We start from the raw sequence: 6,168 nt of genomic DNA on the forward strand, positions 1-6,168 counted from the left end.
CCCCCGGGCGAGCAATCTCAGCGTCGGAACGCGCAGGGATAATGGAGCCTGCGGAGGGAGGATCAATGAGGCTGGCCGTTTGCAGATGCAGAGAGATGATGGGCAGGTGCTCGGGGAGGTGGGGGGGGGAGGAGGGGCGGGGCTGGGAGCGCGGCTCACCTGTGTGTGTGTGTGTGTGTGTGTGTGTTTCTGCCCCTGAGAGGACAGACACCCGGGAAAATCTAGAGACAGTTTCCGTTGTCACAACTGGGAGTAGGGATAGGGGAGAGGGAGGGAGTGTGGAAAGTAGGGGTATCCTGTACCCAGGATATTCTCTGCTTCTATTTTTTTTTTTTAATATATTTTATTGTTTTTTTTCAGAGAGGAAGAGAGAAGGATAGAGAGTTAGAAACATCGATGAGAGAGAATCATGGATCAGCTGCCTCTTGCACACACACACACACACACACACACACACACACACCCCACTGGGGATGTGCCCGCAACCCAGGTCCATGCCCTTGACGGGAATCGAACCTGGGACCCTTCAGTCCGCAGGCCGACGCTCTGTCCATTGAGCCACACCGGTTTCGGCTATTCTCTGCTTTTAGAGAATATCCTGGGCACAGTCATGCCATTGTTAACGCTCCAGGCCCGTGGTCGGCAATCCGCAACTCAAGAGCCACCTGTGGCTCTCTGGCCCCTGGAGGGTGGCTCTTCCACAAAAGACCACGGCCTGGGCGAGTCTGTGCTGAAGAAGTGGCGTTAGAAGAAGTTTAAGTTTAAAAAATGTGACTCTCGCCGAAACCGGTGTGGCTCAGTGGATAGAGCGTCGGCCTGGGGACTGAAGGGTCCCGGGTTCGATTCCGGTCAAGGGCATGTACCTTGGTTGGGGGCACGTCCCCGGTGCGGGGCGTGCAGGAAGGGGCTGATCCATGTTTCTCTCTCATCGATGTTTCTAACTCTCTCTCCCTCTCCCTTCCTCTCTGTAAACAATCAATAAAATATATTTTTAAAAAATAAAACATGTGGCTCTCGCCGAAACCGGTGTGGCTCAGTGGATAGAGCGTCGGCCTGCGGACTGAAGGGTCCCGGGTTCGATTCCGGTCAAGGGCATGCACCTTGGTTGCAGGCACATCCCCGGTGGGGGGCGTGCAAAAGCCGGCTGATCGATGTTTCTCTCCCATCGATGTTTCTACCTCTCTGTCCCTCTCCCTTCCTTTCTGTAAAAATCAATAAGATATATATATATATATTTTTTTTTTTTTTAAAGATGAAGTTTAAAACATTTGGCTCTCAAAAGAAATGTCCATCGTTGTCTGTTGGCATTCGGCTCTGGGGACGAACGAGGTCGCCGACCACTGGGCTAGACGGTGCGGATGCAGAAATCAGGGACTTGAGTGACCAGGACCCGGTGGTTAGCCAGCGGGGGGGGGGGGGGGGAGGGGGGTCCCTCCTTGCTCAGCCCCGATCTGCAGAGACTGGCTTTCCATCTCTCTCCGTCTCTAAGCCCCCGGGCCCCCTCCCCTCGAGGGAGGCCCTCCCTGGGTCTAATGCACTTCCCTGGCATCTTCTCTTCCCCATCCATCGAGGCCGAAGCCGCGGGAGCTGCTCCGTCAGATCCTGTCTTAATTAGCCCCGGGGAGACGGACCATCCCGGCCAGCCAGCCAGCCATCCATCCATCCATCCATCGGGCCCGGAAATGAGATGAGGGAGATCCCGGGAGGGAGGGGGGCGGGCTGAGTAATGACAGCCTGGCTCACCTGCTGGGCGCCCGGCACTCTCCTGGCATCATGAGCTGCCCTGTTCCTACTGTTTTAGGAAACTTATTTATTTTTTTATTTAAAAAAATTTTTTTTTTCTCTGTAAAAAAAAAAAGAGATTATATATATATATGTATATATATATATATATAATCTTTTTTTACAGAGATTATATATATATATATATATATATATATATATATTTATATATAATCTCTTTTTTTTTTTTACAGAGAAAAAAGGGAGAGGGATAGAGAGCCAGAAACATCGATGAGAGAGAAACATCGATCATCGATCAGCTGCCTCCTGCACACACTCCCCCACACACTGGGGATGTGCCCGCAACCAAGGCACATGCCCTTGACCGGAATCAAACCCGGGACCCTTCAGTCCGCAGGCCAGCGCTCTATCCACTGAGCCACACCGGTCTCGGCTGGACAATGCTCTTGATCTGTGTTCTCCGTGTCTCTCCCACGCTCGACCTCGGTCTGCAATAACCAACCCTGCTGGGCGCACAAGCAGAAAGAGTCCCTCCCAGCCCACCCTCTCAGCCGGGTCCTTGTCTCCATCCTCTCGTCTCTGACATATGGCTGCCCTTGGCCGTGACCTTGGGGCATGCACCCTCTCCCTCCCCCAGCCTGTGGGCTGGGCCGTGGGAGTGGGACTCTCTGTGTCTCCCAGACCCAGTGCCGGAGACGGGATGGGGGGCCTCGGAGCCCGCGGGGGGGAGGGAGGGGGCGGGAGGAGGCCGCGGCCATCATCTGGTCGCCAGGTGGTGGTTCACTGCCCATCGATTGCATCTCTCAGGCTGTTGGCTTGTCTCCCGCATCCTGTCATCCCGAAGGATGGCTGCCTTCTGCGCAGACTCGGGTTATACGGGGAGCCCTCTTTTCTTTCTTTCTTTCTTTCTTTTTTTAAATATATATTTTATTGAATTTTTACGGAGAGGAAGGGAGAGGGATAGAGAGCTAGAAACATCAATGAGAGAGAAACATCCATTAGCTGCCTCCTGCACACCCCCACACCGGGGATGTGCCCGCCACCAAGGTCCATGCCCTTGACCGGAATCGAACCCGGGACTTTTCAGTCCGCAGGCCGACGCTCTATCCACTGAGCCACACCGGTTTCGGCTGGGAGCACTCTTTTTTAGGGTCTCAGCTTTGGCAGGCAAGGGCTCTAGGAAGAGAATGGAGGCGAGAGAAACCAATATAAATATAAATATAAATATAAATATAAATATAAATATAAATATAAATATAAATATAAATATAAATATAAATATAAATATAAATATAAATATAAATATAAATATAAATATAAATATAAATATAAATATAAATATAAATATAAATATAAATATAAATATAATATAAGTATAATATAAATATAATATAAATATATATATAAATATAAATAATGTGAATGTGAATATGAATACGAATACAAATACAAATGCAAATATAAATATAAATATTTCTTCAACTTAAGCAAAGGGTATATTAATTAGCATTTTGCCACCTCCAATCCTTTATTTATTTTTTAAAGCTTTATTTTATTTTTTAAATAATATATTTTTATTGATTTTTTACACAGAAGAAGGGGAGAGATAGAGAGTTAGAAACATCGATCAGCTGCCTCCTGCACACCCCCTACTGGGGATGTGCCCGCAACCAAGGTACATGCCCTTGACCGGAATCGAACGTGGGACCCTTCAGTCCGCAGGCCGACGCTCCATCCACTGAGCCAAACCGGTTTCGGCTGGGAGCACTCTTTTTTAGGGATCTCAGCTTTGGCAGGCACGGAATCTGGGAAGAAAATGGAGGCGAGAGAAACCACACACACACACACACAAAAAAAAATAATAATAGTAATAATAATTATGTGTATATATATATATATATATATATATATATATATATATATATATATATATATATTTCTTCAACTTAAGCAAAGTGTATATTAATTAGCATTTTGCCACCCCCAATCCTTTATTTATTTTTTAAAGCTTTGGAAACACAGTGCCGCCGAGGCCGGTGTGGCTCAGTGGACAGAGCGTCGGCCTGCGGACCCAGGAACCAGGAGGTCAGGGTTCCATTCCGGGGCCGGGGCACAGGCCTGGATTCTGGGCCCCATCCCTTTTAGGAACAGGAGGCGGCCGATCAACGATTCTCTCTGATCATTGCTGTTTCTCTCTCTCTCTCCTCTGAAAGCAATAATAATAAAATAAAATGAAAAATAAAATATAAAATAAAATAAAATAATAATAAAATAAAATGAAAAATAAAATAAAATAAATATAAAGTCTGTTTCATTTTTGCGGTCTTTCCTGCCATCTAGTGGCCATACCCACAATAGCAATGAACTTCAAAGACGAGGCAATCCGGGGAGAGTCGCAGTGTAACTTTTCTGTCTAAGATTAGAGGCGGCACCTACAGGACAAACAGGAGATTGCAGCTGAAACCGGTGTGGCTCAGTGGATAGAGCGTCGGCCTGCAGACTGAAGGGTCCCGGGTTCGATTCCGGTCAAGGGCATGCACCTTGGTTGCGGGCACGTCCCCGGTGGGGGGTGTGCAGGAGGCAGCTGATCGATGTTGCTAACTATCTCTCTCCCTTCCTCTCTGTAAAAAAATCAATAAAATGTATATATATTTTAAACACACACACACACACACACACCACACACACACACAAAACAGGAGGCCGAAACCGGTTTGGCTGAATGGATAGAGCGTCGGCTTGGGGACTGAAAGGTCCCGGGTTCGATTCCGGTCAAGGGCATGTACCTTGGTTGCGGGCATATCCCCGCAGTAGGGGGTGTGCAAGAGGCAGCTGATCGATGTTTCTCTCTCATCGATGTTTCTAACTCTCTATCCCTCTCCCTTCATCTCTGTATAAAATCGATAAAATATATTTTTTAAAAAGAAAAAAAAAAAAAGCAGGAGGTTGCAGGGAAAACCAGATCAAAGTGCATTGCTGCTCACACCCGCAGACAGGACCCCACGCCACACGCCCAGGGAACCACCCACCCACCCAGGGCAGCAACAACAGACCTGGCAATGTTGAGGGCGACCCCTGCAAATGACGACCACCAGTCGGCCACATTGGAATTTAGGAAAAGCCTTTATTACCAACTCTCCCATCTCCACTGACACAGCAGCGAGTCACGAGAGCCCCCGACCCACTCTAAGCACGCTACTTTTACCCCCGTCTTAGGGATGCCCGGCAGGTGATGACTGGCTAAAGGTTTTAACAAAGAAAGGTCAGTTAGGCCGAAACCGGTTTGGCTCACCGGTAGAGCGTCGGTCTGCGGACTGAAAGGTCCCGGGTTCGATTCCCGTCAAGGGCATGTACCTTGGTTGCGGGCACATCCCCGGTGGGGGAGTGTGCAGGAGGCAGCTGGTCGATGTTTCTTTCTCATCGACGTTTCTAGCTCTCTATCTCTCTCCCTTCCTCTCTGTAAAAAAATCAATAAAATATATTTAAAAAAGAAGAAAAGAAAAAAAAGAAAGGTCAGTTAGAAGCTATAGAAAAATTCCACTGGTACGGTAACAGGTAAAGTTTATACAGCACCTGGGGTGGGGGTGGGGGTTTATTTTCAGCTTAAGCAGTCTCTGTTTGACCTGGTTTGGTCTGTCTGTCCTGCCTCGTGGCTGCTGAAAACAGGACCTGCCTGCCTGGGGGTTGAGCCTTGCAACAGAACTATTTTACGACTAACAGTTAAGTTACATTCTTGGTTGTGGGTCTGGTTGCTCGTTGCTTCCCTGGCCTGGAGCCCTGCCTCGACAGGGTCTTGCTAACCATCTGGAGCCCCGCCTCCACCGGGTCTTGCCGGCCACAACAGCAAGTCAATTTGGGGGGATTGATTTCCTGCCCTCCACTCCCCCCCCCCCGAAAAATGGGGGCTCAAAGGAAAACAAGCATGAAAAGTGAACTTCTAATTCAGTAGACCCGAAACACTGGTTTCTTCAAACGGAGTGTCTTTGTCTTACTTTGCGTTTATATATATATATATATTTTTTTTTTAATTGATTTTTTTACAGAGAGGAAAGGAGAGGGACAGAGAACTAGAAACATCCATGAGAGAGAAACATCCATCAGCCGCCTCCTGCACACCCCCTACTGGGGATGTGCCCGCAACCAAGGTACATGCCCTTGACCGGAATCGAACCCGGGACCTTTCATTCTGCAGGCCGACGCTCTATCCACTGAGCCACACCGGTTTAAGCTGGGGAGGGGGGGGTTGTTAGAACGATTCAGGGGTCTATCATTCTGCAGCAATGACCTTACAAAGGGAGTGAGGACAATGGGTGTGGTTAGGGCCTCCGTCCCAGGGGGCACCTGGATGGGGGCCTGATCAGAGCCCCAAATCAGGGGGCATGGGTAGAAGCCGATTGGGGGGCAGGACCAGCCCTGGAGAGGGGC

The sequence above is a fragment of the Pipistrellus hanaki genome (genome assembly GCF_964339955.1).
Source record: "Pipistrellus hanaki genome assembly, chromosome: 21".
NCBI classification, from domain to species: Eukaryota; Metazoa; Chordata; class Mammalia; order Chiroptera; family Vespertilionidae; genus Pipistrellus; species Pipistrellus hanaki.